The 17,095-nt window shown below is 47.1% G+C and overlaps 1 protein-coding gene and 1 non-coding gene across 3 annotated transcripts in view; both read left to right on the plus strand.

The window, feature by feature from the left end:
* Positions 1 to 335: 335 nt before the first annotated feature.
* Positions 336 to 517, plus strand: LOC139229393 (U2 spliceosomal RNA). Its single transcript, XR_011587710.1, has one exon. It is a non-coding gene; the product is annotated as a U2 spliceosomal RNA (small nuclear RNA).
* Positions 518 to 13,882: 13,365 nt separating this feature from the next.
* Positions 13,883 to 17,095, plus strand: part of cdc42 (cell division cycle 42) — a 32,844-nt gene continuing 29,631 nt past the window's right edge. For both annotated transcript variants that reach the window (XM_070860176.1, XM_070860177.1), the window contains exon 1: positions 13,883 to 13,988. The gene's annotated coding sequence lies outside the window, so the exon portion shown is untranslated. The remainder of the gene's footprint in view (positions 13,989 to 17,095) is intronic.

Raw genomic sequence — 17,095 nt, forward strand, 5'->3', positions numbered from 1 at the left:
AGCGTGCATTTCATTTCAAGGTACAGTTTAGTACAATCCGTAAATCACGTTACATGTAGTACTATGCAAATGAGGGTATTACATGGAGCTGATGAGAACAGGTTTACATTAAATTCCAGGATACAGTTCAATGCTGATCACGAATCACGTTACATGTAGCACTATGCAGATGAAAGCAGTACACGGAACGGATGAGAATACATTTACATTTCTTTACAAGTTACTAAACAGTGCAGAGACTTTCATTATACATGGCACAACACAGGTGTTTTTCAGTACATGGTGCTCTATGTATACAAGCAGATTAACAAGTTTTTTAAAAAAGTACAGCCCGAGAGGGTTCTCGGCCTTTTGGCTAAGATCAAGTGTAGTATCTGTTCTTATCAGTTTAATATCCCCTATCTGGGGACCAAATATTAAATTGCTTTTTGGAACAGGGAGATGGAACAGGGGCTTGCTCCGTCCACTCCACGCACCGACCTGGTATTGCAGTGTTTCCAGGAACGGTGCAGCTTCCCCTCTCGGCCTTTTGGCTAAGATCAAATGTAGTAGCGCAAAGTGATCTTTGGCGCTGGAGTTGATCTGACAAGAATGAAAAACAAAAATTACAGCCCGAGGGGGTCTGATTCCATTCCCTGGGTTTACCGTGGTGGAAGGGCCTTAAACTGTGGCACTTCCCCATCGTGCCTTTGCGGCGACTGCACAAATCTTTAGTGCTTCCCTCAGCACGTGCACCTGGACCTTGGATTGTGCCAGTCTGCAACACTCGGCCGTGGATATCTCCTTGCTCTGGAAGACCAGCAAGTTTCGTGAAGACCAAAGTGCGTCTTTCACCGAGTTGATGGCTCTCCAGCAGCAGATGATGTCTGTCTCAGTGTGCGTCCCTGGGAACAGCCCGTAGAGCACAGAGTCCTGTGTTACGGAGCTGTTTGGGATGAACCTCAACAGCAATCACTGCATCTCCTTCCAGAGCTGCCTTGCAAAGGGGCAGTCCCAAAGGAGATGGATGACAGTCTCGTTTGCACCATAGCCAACTCAGGAACAGAGTGCCGTGTCTCTGAAACCCCGGCTGTGCATGAAGGATCTGACAGGTAGGGCCCTTCTCACCACCAACCAAGCTACGTCTTGGTGCTTGTGTGAAAGCTCTGGCGATGAGACATTCTGCCAAACAAGTTCGACAGTCTGCTCAGGGAACCATCCAACAGGATCCATCATCTCCTTCTTTTGTAGAGGATCCAGGACCTTGCGTGCCGACCACTGCTTTATGGCCTTGTGGTCAAAAGTGTTTTACTTGAAAAACTTTTCCACGCAGGACAGGTGCTGAGGCATGGTCCAACTGGTTGGAGCATTCCGCGGTAGCCTGGCAAGATCCATCCTTTGCAACACCGGGGACAGATAGAATCTCACCACGTACTGACACTTGATGTTTGTGTACAAAGGGTCTATGCACAGCTTGATGCAGCCATACACAAAGGGCCACATTCAGAACGTCCTTTCCCCCCTTGTCCAGAGATTTGTACATCGTGTCTCTGCGGACACGGTCCATTTTCGATCACTAGACAAAATGGAAGATGGCTCAGGTGACTACCACGGCACGGGAGTGGGGTATGGGCCAGACGTGCGCCATGTACAACAACACCGAGAGTACCTCACTCCTGATGACCTGGTTCTTTCCTGCAATGGAGAATGAGCGCAGCTTCCACCATCCCAGTTTATGTTTGGCTTTAGTGATACGCTCCTTCCAGTTTTTGACGCACGTCCCATCCGCTCTGAACCATATTCCCAAAACCTTCAGATAATCTGACTTCACGGTGAAGGGAATAAGGGATCGGTCGGACCAGCTTCCAAAGAACATGGCCTCGCTTTTGCTGCGATTTACCTTCGCCCCGAGGCCTGTTCAAACTGGTCACAGATTGTGAGCAATCCGCGGACCGACTGCGGATCCGAGCAAAAGACGGTGACGTCGTCCATGTACAGGGAGGTCTTGACCTGAGCGCCTCCGCTGCCTGGGATTGTCACCCCACTAATGTCCTCATCCTTCCTGATGGACCCGGCAAAGGGCTCGATACAGCACACAAACAAGGCAGAGGAGAGGGGACAGCCTTGCCTGACTCCTGACCTGATCGGAAAGCTTTCAGTTTCCCACCCATTGATTAGAACTGTGCTACTGACGTCTGTGTAGAGCAGTTGGATCCAATTGCAGATACCCTCCCCAAACCCCATCTTGGAGAGCATGTCCATCAGGTATGTGTGCGATATCCTGTCAAAGGCCTTCTCCTGGTCCAAGCTGATTAAACAGGTGTCCACCCTCCTGTCCCGCACTTAGGCGATCGTATCCCTGAGTAGCGCGAGACTATCAGAGATCTTCCTGCCGGGGACAGCGCAGGCCTGGTCCGGGTGGATCACCAGCTCCAGAGCAGACTTGACCCTGTTTGCGATGACCTTCGACAGGATCTTGTAGTCCACATTGAGCAGCGAAATGGGCCACCAGTTTTTGATTTCCTCCTTCTCCCCCTTCTGCTTGTAGATGAGGGTGATGATGCCTTTCCTCATTGATTCTGACATGCTGCCGGCCAGAAGCATACCCCTAATCCGTATGGTAAAAGTGCTCCCACAGTGCTGTTTTGGGAGTGAGTTCCAGGATTTTGACCCTGCGACGATGAAGGAATGGTGATATACTTCCAAGTCAGGATGGTGTGTGACTTGGAGGGGAACTTGGAGGTAGTGGTGTTCCCATGCGCCTGCTGCCCTTGTCCTTCTAGGTGGTAGAGCTCGGGGGTTTGGGAGGTGCTGTTAAAGAAGTCTTGGCGAGTTGCTGCAGTGCATCTTGTAGATAGTACACAATGCAGCCACGGTACGTCAGTGGTGGAGGGAATGAATGTTTAAGGTGGTGGATGGGCTGCCAATCAAGCGAGGGTAATTGTCCTCGGTGGTGTCGAGCTTCTTGAGTGCTGTTGGAGCTGCACTCATCTAGGCAAGTGGAGAGCATTCAAGCACACTCCTGACTTGTGCTTTGTGGTTGGTGGATAGGCTTTAGGGAGTCAGGAGGTGAGACACTCGCCGCAGAATACCCAGCCTCTGATCAGCTCTTGTAGCCACAGCATTTATGTGGCTGGTCCCGGGATATAGATTGCAAAGATAGTGTCGGGTAAGGCCATGAAAAGACTAATCGACAGGGACAAGAATTTTTTGTGTTGGGGGACATGAAGTCAGTGTAGGAAAGATAGAATGGCATGTTAAGCAAACAGAATTGAGTGTGGTGGAGTTTTGGACACATTGGAATTTATGAAGGATGGTAAGTCAGCAAGGAGAGCATTGGGGTAATCGAATTAAGAGGTAACAAATTAACTCAGCAACAGAAGGGCCAAGGCAGGGGTAGAAACGGGCAATGTTGTAGAGTTGGAAGTAAGTGGCCTTGGTGACGGATAGGATATAGGCTTGAAAGCTTATCTCCGATTGAATCAAGACTGTGATCAGTTTAGTTCAATATGAGAGATTGGCCAAGGAGGTAGAATGAAGCAGTGGCAGGGGAGTAGAGTTTGTGGCAGTGACTGAAAATAATGGCTTCAGTTTTCCAGATGTTAAGCTAGAAGAAGTTGGGATTCATCCAGGAACTGATGGCAGACAGCATGGAAGGAGTTGGGGAGGGGTTGGAGGAGAAAGAGTTGAAGTAAAGCTAGGTATCATCACATAAAAGCTGACCCCATGACTGCAAATGATGTTGCCAAGAAGCAGTGTGTAGGTAAGCAAGAGGAGGGGACAAAGGATAGGTCCTTAGGGAAACCTGGAGGTCACAATGGAAGGAAGAAAAGAAAAGCCATTGCTGGAAATACACTGGCGGCATTTAAGATAGACTTGGATTTATATAGTGCCTTTCACGGCCACCGGATGTATCAAAGCGCTTTACAGCCAATGAAGAACTTTTTGGAGTGTAACCACTGTTGTAATGTGGGAAACACGGCAGCCAATTTATGCACAAGCAAGCTCCCACAAACAGCAATGTGATAATGACCAGTTAATCTGTTTTTTTGTTATGTTGATTGAGAGATAAATATTGGCCAGGACACTGGGGATAACTCCCCTGCATCTTCTTCGAAATAGTGTCACGGGATCTGTTATGCCCACTTGAGAGAACATACGGGGCCTCGGTTTAATATTTCATCCAAAGGACGGCACCTCCGACAGTGCAGCACTGTGAGTGTACTACCCACTGAGCCACTGCTGACACTGTTTAGGTTAGTAGGAATGGAACTGTGCAAGTAGTTTATTGCAGCCAGATAACAAAGAAGAGGTACTGGAAGAGAATGAAATGGTCAGTTGCATTGAATGGTGTAGATACATCGATGAGGACAAGAAGGGATATGCACCACAATCACAAAGGATGTTATTCAAAACTTTGGTCTGGGACTGTTTCAGTGCTGTGAGTTGGGTGGAAGCCAGACGGGGAATTTGAGGAGGGAATTTAGGTATATATGGGCATGGAGCTAGAGAACCTGAGAGAGGAAAGGGAGGTTGGATACAGAGCAGTAGTAGGATTGGATGGATGGGTTGAGGGTGGGTTTTTTGAGCCAGAAGGAAGTACTCAGTTGCCTAATGCGGTACTGAGCTGTACTGATTAAGAACATCCCAGTTTAATTTCCTGATCTGTGCTAACTTAAGTAATCTCAGCCAAACTGGCAGTAAGGATGCTACAATTAGCCTCAATGAGCCTGGGTCACAAAAGCACAGAGACAGCCAGGGTTCAGCTTAAGTCAGCTCGATAACTAACCCGCAACCCTTGCTAGAAAATGTGGACTGTAAGTGAGATGTTATTGCATGGTCAAATAAATTGCCAACACTCAAAGTCCAAGCGAGTGATGCCACTTTTCAGATGAGGGCTAGGTTTTCAATGGGGGAGGGGAGTTGAGGGAATTTAATCAAGATCAGATCCACTCGAGCATAGCGTCCTCAATTCATAGTATGTTCTCATTCATAATAATGGGAACTCTGTAAGTTGGAGTTCCCATTATTATGAATGAAAAACAGCCCCCAAAACACACAAAACCAACAATAATAAATAGAAAAAATACAGCACGTATTTTTATTAATTTAAATTAAAGTTATTTATGTATTTAAAATATATATATTTTCCCGATTTTCAAAAAAATTTTTTTATTTGTGGTTTAAAATAAACTTACCATAGTGGGGAGGGTTTTTAACAATAAAATGTGTTTTTATCATTTTATTTTCAAATGTTTTTGTGTATTTTAAAACTCTTACACCTGTAAAAGTAGGCTATGCGCCTGCTTTTATCAGGTGCAAGAGTTTTGAGGACATTTGCTCAGCAAGATATGGGTAAATCCGCAATCTTGCCCTTGTAAATGTCCTCGCTCCTGAGATGCGTTGGATCTGTCATGCATTGTGCGCTGAAAACTGGCTTTTGCGATGCTTTCCCGGATCCATAGACACTCAGTACGGACCCGGAGCCGGAAATTCTGCCCCATCGGGAAACAATGTCTAGCATGAGGCAATTAACTCATGCAGATGGACAGGTCTGCACATAGGCAGAGCATTAAAACTGTAAAGTCCTGTCCCCTCAGTACAGATTCACACGAGGCATGTAGTGAAGTCAAGGTCACTCTGGACCTGCACCTTTATTTCACAGCTCTGGAATGCTACACTTGCCTGAGACCTGTCCTTATATACCTGTCTCTTGCAAGTGCACCCCTAGTGGTAAGGTATGCTGGTGGTTACAGGTCAGATCTTATTCCAGTCATGTATAGCATGTTAGGATACAGTTATATATAATAATGTAAGATACATGACATCACCCTCCCCCAAGGTCTTATTGTCTTTATAGATTCAGTCTCTCAGGTGGTCTATGCTCTCGCGTGGAGCGTCTGAGTTGTGGTTCAGTTGTTTGCCTTGGTGTCTGTTTTTCTTTGGGTGTGGTTGCTGATATCTCGCCTGGGCTGTCTGTTTCGATTGGTGTGATTGTTGTTGACTCGCCTGGGCTGTCTGTTGGGATTGCCCTTTCCTCAGATTGTTCCGCTTGTCTGTCCACCAGGTGTGGTGCGAGTTCCACATTGTAGTCTGCCTCTGGTTCCGCAGTGTTGTTGGTAAATCTGCTTTTGACTTGGTCTACATGCCTCCGGCAGGTTTTGCCATTGTCTATTTGTACTACCAGTAGCCTGTTTCCTTCCTTGCCCGTTACTGTCCCTGCAAGCCATTTGGGACACCTGCCATAGTTTAATACAAACACTTTGTCTCCTATCATTCCATCTCCCCCTTGAATTTCTGTCATGGTACTCAGTCAGCTTACGGCGCTTTGCCTCAACGATTTCGTGCATGTCTGGGAGGATTAATGAGAGCCTTGTCTTTAAAGTCCTTTTCATCAACAGTTGCGCGGGGGGGATCCCAGTCAATGAGTGCGGACGAGATCTGTATGCCAGCAGCAGTCGCGACAGGCGATCCTGCAGCGTGGGACCTTGGATTTTAAGCATGCCTTGTTTAATGATTTGCACTGCTCTCTCCGCCTGGCCGCTGGAGGCCGGCTTGAACGGTGTCGTCTTGATGTGATCTGTGCCGTGGTCAATTATAAAGTCTTGGAATTCTGCGCTGGTGAAGCACGGACCATTGTCACTGACCAATATGTCAGGGATTCCGTGCATTGCAAACATGGTTACGAGGCTCTCCACAGTGGTGGAGGTTGTGCTCGAGTTTAAAATGGTGCATTCGATCCACTTTGAAAATGCATCTACAACTACGAGGAACATTTTGCCCATGAATGGGCCCGCATATTCTACGTGCACCCGCAACCACGGTTTGGTAGGCCAGGGCCAGGGGCTCAGGGGAGCCTCCCTGGGGGCATTGCTGAGTTGGGCACAAATGGTGCACCTTCGGATGCAGAGCTCCAAGTCAGTGTCAATACCAGGCCACCAGACGTTGGATCTGGCTATGGCCTTCATGAGAACAAGCCCCGGGTGCTCGCGGTGGAGCTCCCGGACAAATGCCACTCTGCCTCACAGAGGCATGACTACTCGGCTGCCCCACATCAGGCAGTCTGCTTGTAGTAATAGCTCATGCATGCGCCTGTGAAAGGATTTTAATTCCTCGGGGCAGGCATCGCGAGCCTCTGCCCAGTCACCGGTTACGACACATCTTTTTATTAAGGATAACGTGAGGTCGCTGGCCATCCAGGCTCTCATTTGGCGAGCCGTCATGGGCGAACCTGTGGACTCAAAGGCATTGATTGCCATGACTATCTCATAGTCCTATTTGTCAGACCCTTCCATGGTCGCCAGGGGTAGCCTGCTGAGCGTGTCGGCACAGTTGTTTGTGCCTGGTCTGTGCCTTATTGTGTAGTCGTAAGACGTCAGCATGAGTGCCCACCGTTGAATTCGCACCGAGGCGTTGCCGTTTATTGCCTTGCTCTCGGATAGGAGGGACGTGAGGGGCTTGTGGTCGGTTTCTAACGCGAACTTGGCCCCGAAAAGGTATTGGTACATCTTTTTGACACGGTACACGCACGCGAGCGCCTCCTTCTCTACCATTCCGTACCCGCGCTCCGCCCGCGAAAGTGACCTGGAGGCATAAGCTATGGGTTGTAATTTGCCCGCACTATTGACATGTTGCAAAATGTACCCGACCCCATACGCTGACGCATCGCATGTGAGAACTAGCATTTTACTTGGATCAAAGAAAGTCAAAACACTGTTGGAACACAGAAGGTTGCGTGCCTTATTGAAGGCGCGTTCTTGGGCATCCCCCCAAAACCAATCGCACCCCTTCCTGAGTAGCATGTGGAGAGGCTCCAGCAGCGTGCTTAAGTTTTGCATAAAGTTCCAAAAGTAATTGAATAGCCCGAGAAAGGCGCGCAGTTCTGAGACATTTCGGGGTCTGGGTGCCAGGCGAATTGCTTCTGTTTTGGACTCTGTTGGGTGGATTCCATCAGCGGCAATCCTTCTGCCCAATAATTCAACCTCGGGTGCGAGAAACAGGCACTTGGATTTCTTGACTCGTAGGCCTACCCGATCCAACCGCTTTAGTACTTCCTCCAAATTGCGGAGATGGGAGTCGGTGTCCCTGCCCGTGATAAGTATGTCGTCTTGAAATACAACTGTCCCCAGTATGGACTTGAGCAGATTCTCCATGTTGCGCTGGAATATGGCAGCTGCCGACCTGATGCCGAATGGGCATCGATTGTACATGAAAAGACCTCGATGTGTGTTGATGGTGGTGAGTAGCTTGGATTCCTCGGTCAATTCTTGCGTTATATACGCAGATGTGAGGTCTAGTTTTGAGAAAAGCTTACCTCCAGCCAACGTGGCAAATAAGTCCTCCGCTCTGGGCAGTGGGTACTGGTCCTGTAGGGAGACTCTGTTTATGGTAGATTTGTAGTCCCCACAGATTCGTACGATCCATCAGGCTTCATGACTGGGGACGATGGGACTTGTCCAGTCGCTAAATTCCACAGGTGATATAATGCCTTCCCGCAGAAGCCTGTCTAGTTCGTGTTCAATCTTTTCCCTCATCATATAGGGTACAGCTCTGGCCTTGTGATGGACCGGTCTAGCATCCTGTGTGATGTAGATTTTGACTTTGTCCCCTTTGAAAGTGCCCACACCTGGCTGAAAGAGATGTTCAAATCGCTTTATAACTGTTGAGCAGGAAGTCCATTCCTCTAATGACATGGCATGGACATCATCCCATTTCCAGTTTAATTTTGCCAGCCAGCTTCTCCCCAGCAGTGCTGGGGGGTCTCCGGGGACAATCCACAGGGGAAGTCGGTTCACTGTCCCTTTGTGTGTGACAGAGAGCATGGCGCTGCTGAGGACTGGTACGATTTATTTGGTATAGCTCCTTAGTTTGGTGTCGACCCTTATGAGTTTTGGTCTGTCTCTTTTATGCGGCCACAGTTGTTCAAATTGTTGAGCGCCCATGAGAGATTGACTCGCTCCCGTATCCAGCTCCATGTTGACAGGTATCCCGTTGAGTAGGACCCTCATCATTATAGGAGGCGTCCTATTGTAGGAGCAGCGGCCATTGATGGTGTTGACCCGCTGTACGTCGGTGTCCCGGGTACTGTCCCCACCTTCTTCTGGTCTGCTTTCCGACCCATCCGATTCGTATACCAGCCGAGCTGCCGTTTTTTTGCACATGCGGACCAGATGCCCTGTATATTCACAGTTCCTGCAAACAGCCTGCTGAAATCGACATCCCCTTGACGAGTGCCCACCCCCACATCTCCAGCACAGACTGCTTGCAAAGAATGAGCTGCGTCTGGCTGATCTCTCTTGAGCTTCTCTCAGTTTGTAGTTGATTGCTCGCATTGTGGGTTGATGAGGTGTAAACGGCCGTTGATGGCTTCTGGCGCCACTGCCTGCTGTCGAGAGCCTGTTCTCCCGGTTTTGTCTGTGTGTGGGGGTAGCAGCTTGTTTAGTGCTGTGAACTTCTTGTTCCAATATTTCGTTAGTTGTCGTACCTGCATTGTAAATCAATCTCGTTTCTTCTTCTCCTGCCAAGAATGTCTGTGCAACCAGTGCTGCTGCCTCTAGGTTCAAGTTCTTGGTCTCTATGAGCTTTCGGAATATGCCTGCGTGGCCTATTCCTTCAATGAAAAAGTCTCTCAGTATTTCTCTCCTCAGTTCATCGGAGAACTCACATAAACTAGCCAACCTCCGAAGTTCCGCCACGAAGTCGGGTATGCTCTGGCCCACAAAGCGTCTGTAGTTATAGAACCTGTATCTGGCCATGTGTAGGCTGCTCGCTGGCTTCAGGTGGTCTCTTACCAGTGTGCTCAATTCTTCAAACGACTTGCTTGCTGGTTTCTCGGGTGCCAGCAGATCCTTCATTAAAGCGTATGTTTTCGAGCCACAGCTGGTGAAGAGATGGGCTCTTCTCTTGTCTGCTTTATCGTCTCCTAACCAGTCTTTGGTTACAAAGCTTTGCTGGAGCCTTTCTATAAAGTCCTCCCAATTATCTCCAGTATTGTATTTTTCATCTGATCCGTTGTTCGCCATTCTGTGGATTCTGTAAAGCCATAACCCGTCGCCACTGTAAAGTCCTGTCCCCTCAGTACAGATTCACACGAGGCATGTAGTGAAGTCAAGGTCACTCTGGACCTGCACCTTTATTTCACAGCTCTGGAATGCTACACTTGCCTGAGACCTGTCCTTATATACCTGTCTCTTGCAAGTGCACCCCTGGTGGTAAGGTATGCTGGTGGTTACAGGTCATATCTTATTACAGTCATGTATAGCATGTTAGGATACAGTTATATATAATAATGTAAGATACATGACAAAAACGATGCAGCAATCAAAAAGTGTACTTTTCATGTCTACGTTTCAGTTCTTAAAATTACTGGGCAGCTACCTATGAAACTGGATTATGCTGTTCACAACTGAGCTAGTAGCTGTCCCAGTGGAGATTAACACATGAAGTATGGCTCCTTGGGGATCAAGGAGGCTGGTTTAATCGTAGTTCAGCCAAATCAGTGCCTTCAAGATAGGGTGGGATGGGATAAGGTTGGGAGAGGATAATGGGAGAAATAACTCAGTGTCTTTCTTTCATTGACTCTTTGATTAGGTTTATGAGATGAGGAGGTTGAGAGTGATGTCAGGTTGACATCGTTCAACTCCTATAGGGAAGGAAACCTGCTGTACTTACATGGTCTGGCCTAGTCGTGACTCCAGTCCCACATCATCATCATCATAGGCGGTCCCTCGTATTGAGGATGACTTGCTTCCACGCCAAAAAGGGATGAGTTCACAGGTGTTTCAATGAAGGGCCTAATATTCCAGATCCTGAACTACATGTTGAAGGGTGGAAGATGCCTGTGCGTGCATTTTTTTAACGTGTGTTGGCCGTTGCACACCTGCCACCACACGGGCTTGACAGAGCTAAGTCTTGGTCCAGTGGCAAGGATTAACCAAGATGACTGGAGACCAGCTCTGCTGCACGGACCTAGTACGCCCACATATCGCAGTGTGGGCTGGGCCCGTGCTGCCCCTGGGCCCTCGCCTCTCCTGGCCTTGAACTCTCGCCTCTCCTGGGCCCCGATCGCGGCCAGTCCCGCAGTGCTTGACTCTTAACTGCTCGCTGAAGTGGCATAGCAAACCACTGAGTTGAATCAAACTGCTATTTGCAGTGGTTCGAGAAGAAGGTCCACCACCACCTTCTCAGGATAACTAGGGATGGGCAATAAATGCCGGCCTTGCCAGCGACTCCTGAGAATGAATAATAATTTAAAATACGCTATCTGTGGTTTAAAGCAGCACAGGAGACCTACCCCATGCAGCTGTGGACTGTGCCTGGAGGAGACAGGTACTTCACTCTGTATCTGTCAATGCACCCCAGCCAGAGTCAGCATCTTCAGGAGAAGGGCTAAAAGGAAAATAATCTGCCCCCCGATGAACTCTCTGATCCACACATTTAAAAAAATATAGGGAAGAGATAGCAGAGGTATTACTACACATATGTAATAATTTGTTATAACAAGGTGTAGTGCCAGAGGACTGGTGGATAGCTGATCTAATACCTATAATTAAAAAGGGAGAACATGTCCAGGGCACTATAGACCAGTCAGCTTAACATCGGTGGTAGGAAAAATGATGGAATCCCTACTAAAGCAGAAAATAGAAGAACATCTAGAAACCATAATATAATAATGAATAGTCAGCATGGATTTCAAAAGGGAAAGTCTGGCTTGACCAACTTTATTTAATTTTTTGAAACGGTAACAGAGAGTAGACAATGGTAATGCAGTCGATGTAATTTATCTAGATTTTCGAAAGGCCTTCGATAAGGTACCCCATAATAGACTAATGAATAAGGTCAGAGCATGTGGAGTCAGGGGACAAGTAGCAGAATGGATAGCTAGCTGACTTCAAGACAGAAAGCAGAGAGTAGGGGTACAGGGTAGCTATTCAGAGTGGCAGATGGTGCGAGGTAGTGTTCGACAAGAATCAGTGCTGGGACCACTGTTGTTCACAATTTGTATTAACGATTTACATTTTGAAATCAAAAACACAATTTGCAGATGACACCAAATTGGCGGGGGATAGTCAATACTGAGGAGGATGGAAACAAATTACAAGAAGACATTAATAAACTTGAAGAATGGGCATATAATTGGCAAATGGAATTCAACACAGATAAATGTGAGGTATTACATTTTGGTAAGATAAATAGGGAGGTCACATATTACTTGAAAAATACAAATCTAAGTGAGATAGAAGAGCAAAGGGATCTCGCAGTACAAATACACAAATCACTGAAAGTAGCGACACAGGTTAGCAAGGCCATAAAAAATGCAAACTAAGCACTAGGGTTTATTTCTTGAGGAATGGAATTGAAAAGTAGAGAAGTTATGCTAAATTTGTATCGAATCTTGGTTAGACCACACTTGGGAGTATTGCGTACAATATTAGTCAGCACATTATAAAAAGGATATAGAGGCACTGGAAAGTGTTTAAAAAAAGAATTTATAAGGATGGTACCAAAATGCGAGGAAAGGATGAACAGGCTGGGTCTCTTTTCTCTTGAAAAGAGAAGGCTGAGGGGTGACCTAACAGGTCTTTAAAATTATGAAAGTTTTTGACATAGATACAGTTAGAATGTTTCCACTTGTGAGGAAGGGCAAAACAAGAGGCCATCATTATAAGATAGTGACCAAGAAATCCAATAGGGAATTCAGAAGGAACTTCTTTACCCAGAGAGTGGTGAGAATGTGGAACTCGCTACCACAGAGAGTGGTTGAAGCGAATAGTATAGATGCATTTAAGGGGCGGTTGGATAAGTATGTGAGGGAGAAGGGAATAGTCATCAGCCATAGGCAGTTCCTCGGAATCGAGGAAGACTTGCTTCCACTCTAAAAATTAGTCCTTAGGTGGCTGAACAGTCCAATATGAGAACCACAGTCCCTGTCACAGGTGGGACAGAGGGAAAGGGTGGGTGGGACTGGCTTGCTGCACGCTCCTTCCACTGCCTGCGCTTGATTTCTGCTTGCTCTCGGCGATGAGACTCAAGGTGCTCAGCGCTCTCCCGGATGCACTTCCTCCACTTAGGACGGTGTTTAGCCAGGGACTCCCAGGTATCGGTGGGGATGTTGCACTTTATCAGGGAGGCTTCGAGAGTGCCCTTGTATTGTTTCCGCTGCCCGCCTTTGGCTCGTTTGCCGTGAAGGAGTTCCGAGTAGAGCGCTTCCTTTGGGAGTCTTGTGTCTGGCACGCAAACAATGTGGCCTGCCCAGCGGAGCTGATCAAGTGTGGTCAGTGCTTCGATGCTGGGGATGTTGGCCTGGTCGAGGACGCTAATGTTTGTGCGTTGAAGGGAATAGAGGATTGTGCTGATAAGAGTTAGATGAGGGAAGACAGGAGGAGGCTCGAGTGGAGCATAAACGTCGGCATGGACTGGTTGGGCATCATGGCCTGTTTCTATGCCGTATATCCTGTGTAATTCTATGTAAAAAAAAAAGGTGCCCTCTGTGGTTTAAAACAGCACCAGTGACCGAGCCTGTGTAGCTGTGGGCCATGCCTGGTGCAGGCAGGTGCTTGACTCTGTGTCTGTCAGAAGCCAAGGCCTGGTGGGGGGGTCAGGGCCTGTACCCCAGCCAAGGTCAGCATCTCCAGGAGAAAGGGGGTAAAAGGGGAAAGAACTTGACCCCACATGAACTCTGTGCTCAGGTTAGGTTGCTGCAGCTGACCCTGGGACAGTGAGTGGGACAGCAACCCAGCGTGATGACGTATGCCGACGTGCCCCTGCCTGTCGGGCTACAGTACAAGCCAGCGTGATGACGTAGCGCGATGTGCCTTGTGTGTGTGTGTGTGTGTGTGGGCTGCAGTGGGAGCCGGCGTGATGACGTAAGCCGATGTGCTCCCGCCTGTCGGGCTGCAGTGGAAGCCGGCGTGATGACGCCATGGCGGCGTGCCCCTGCTGTGGTTTAAAGCTGTGCGGGAGACCCCGTGTAGTTGCCAACGCCCGGTGTAGACGGTCGCTTGTTGGGGGTGAGTGGCGGGGCTTGGGGCCGGGAGGGAGGGAGGGAGGGAAGGCAGGTGAGAGCCGGGGGAGGCAACTCTCTCGCTCTGTGAGGGGAAGAAGCGAGTGCCGGTAGCCGCGGGCCGGATATAACGGGCTCTCTCTCTGTCTGTGTGTGAGGGGAGGGCGGAAGGCAGGCAGGCTCTGTGCGCGGCCCAGGCTCGGGCCCTTCGCTTCCTGCTGCGGGGCTCTGGCTTGGATTAACGCCGGGGCGGGGAGCGGAGGGGATATTTGGCGTGTACCGCGGCTTTAATTTGGTGCTTGAGGCCTTTTCCCCCTCAGGGCGGAGGAAGCCGGGTGTCGGAGCTCCGTGGCCGGTGAGGGGCATGACGGGGCGGGATCCGCTAACTCGGCTTGTCGCCCTGTCGAGCAGCGCCTTTGCCGGACCCGGGGGTATCGCCCTCACCCCCACTCTCCCAGCCTGGGTGGGGCGGTGCACAGCACCCAGCGCTAAAGCTTCAGCAAATTGTATTCAATTCGGTCAAAAAGGGAGGGGATTGGTGAGGAGGGGGATTTGCTGCATTTATTTATTTGGATCCCACCAAATGCCGCAGTTTGTAGGCGGGTTCCTTTCCTCGGAATTCCAACTATGATCTTGACACTAACACCATCCCTGGATTCAGTATAATTTATTTAAAAGAATTGCTATCTTCAGCGATGGGTTTCCTGTTTAAGGGTTCTCAGCATTATAAGGAATCAAAGAGGAAGTTAGAGGGTGTGATCTGTAAAGGCTGCTATTTTCTCTCAAATTAAGGTTTTTCATAATTTTTTTGTGGGGTGGGGAAGTGACATTCAAATTGAGGAGACCCAACAATAAACTGATTTTCTTATTGAGTAGATGTCATTTTATCAATGACTGCAGATATTCTAGTTTGAATTGGAGGCTTATGTTTTTGAAACGAGATTTGGTTTGAAGATGTGATGGAAAATGTTCTGTCAGCTGTTTGAGGATTTCACTGCAGTGAAGACTGCAGGGAAACTGCATCACAGTGAATGACAATAGGGAAATCTGGGCAAGCTGACTAGTTTGGTGTGGAATCTCCAATTAAATCCAGATTCCAGAAACTAAACAGTGATCCTGATTATTGCTGTCTGTAAAAGGGCCTCCTTGGTCAAATGGAAATGATTGATACTTTGTGTGTTTCAAGGTGGTTACACTGTTTACAGCATTTGATTGGTTGTAATGTATTCTTTCATTAGCTGAAGTCTCCCAATGTCACTGGACAAAGTTATACAATTTGGAAATTGCAGATTTCCTCCCTTACTGATTCAGAAGTGAATCACCCTTCAGGGGTTGTGAAATTGATGTACTGAGAAAAGGCACTAATCTGTCATTGCTTACTGTACCAAATCACTCATCAGGATTAGTGAGAGATCTGTTGAATCAATCCTGTTTTTGTCTGATTTACTGTGTAGAATAGATTTGAATCATTTCCAGGCTGAGCATTTTTGTTAACTATATTTATAGATCTGATCTAATTTGGAATTAATTTGTTGGTTACAAGTGTGTACATGGGATTGTGTGTGTCTTGTGTTGCAGTAACAGGAAGTCTAAAGCCTCCATACTAAATTGGGTGTAATCTCTACTGAATCCCCCAAACTTTTAAAACTAATCCCAGGCTATTTTTTATGTTGTTTGGTGTTTGTTTTTATTTCTATTTAAAGTTGTGATTGAGTATTCCTGTATAGAACAGATATAATTGGAGTCCAAGCATAGTTTAATCAGGGTTGCTTTATTTCACATTTATTTGAATTTGCTGGGAGTGTTCACTTGGAGGGAGGAATTTATTCTTGCAAAACTTTGAATCTTGCTGGTTATGTACATTCTCAATAAACTTCCCTTTCAAGTTAGAAAGCAGTTCTAGAGTGAGAATGGCCAAGTCCATCCCCATGGAACTAAATAGATTGTGGGTTGGCAAATGTGAAAAGCAGTTTAGAAATGGAACTAGCATCCATGAGCATAATCTTTGGGGGAAAGCTGCCTATTCCTTTTAATGCATACATTTTCTAAGAGAATCATGAAATCTTGAATGATGTAGTGCAGAAGGAGGCCAATCTTGCTTGTGCTGGCTGAGTTATCCAATAGTTCCCCCCCCCCCCCCCCCACCCCATAGCCCTGCACGTTTCCACTCATGAAGTATTTTTCCAATTCCTTTTTGAAAGTTGAGATTTAAACATTTTGGGCGGACTGAAATGGTCTTGCCCAAAATGTGTCCTCATTGCTTGCTGCACAAACACTATGGTTCTTAAAAGAAAAAAAATCTTAGTGCATAAAACTTGCACCAGGCTTCAAGATTGAAGTTGAGAATGAATCCACTGTTTAAAATGGAGGAGATGGTAATTGCACAACCTGGGAGGATGGTACAGTGTGATACTGCCTCTTTGGTCTGATGCTTCTCGATGTGAAAAATGTAATAGTTATTGCCTGTGCTGTCTTTTGAGTCTGGCTTCCTGTGAGGAAACTTTGCTTTGTACTGTGGTTTGTTGACTATCTGATTCTCAAGTTGCATCAGTATTTCTTGGATCACTGATAGCTTGAAGTGTGATCCTGTCTTGCAGCCAATAAGACAACTTCAGTAACTAAGTTTTTGTTGTAATTTGTTGAACCATTAGTCTGTCTTTCCAGTTATTAGAAAGTTTCCAGTTTCCCTTTCTGGTCCAATTCTGTTGAGCAGAAAGTGGCCAGTGTCTCTGCTTTTTGATTTTTGTATTGAAAAGGTACCATTTAATGTGACCTTTGTGCTGTTTTAATACTGCACCCTGATCAATTTTGCTTCAGGTACCAGTGGCATGCCAAAAAGCTTTAGATTTGTTGAAACATGTGCTGTGTGCTGACCTAGATTTTCTTGGGTGGATATCCTGTTTCATGTGCAGTCTCCACCTGTGTATTTACAGCATTGGCAGTTTCTTGAACCTTTTTTAAAAATAAGGGTTACTGTAAGTATGTTTTGCCTGTACATTCCTTGGTGCTAGAAAATGAAATTCACACACTCCTAACTGCAAGCTTCACATGACTTGGGGTTCTCATATGTACTGTTCTAAATGGTGCATAATTAGTACAAAAATTTTAGTTGCA

The sequence above is a fragment of the Pristiophorus japonicus genome, chromosome 18 (assembly GCF_044704955.1).
Source record: "Pristiophorus japonicus isolate sPriJap1 chromosome 18, sPriJap1.hap1, whole genome shotgun sequence".
NCBI classification, from domain to species: Eukaryota; Metazoa; Chordata; class Chondrichthyes; family Pristiophoridae; genus Pristiophorus; species Pristiophorus japonicus.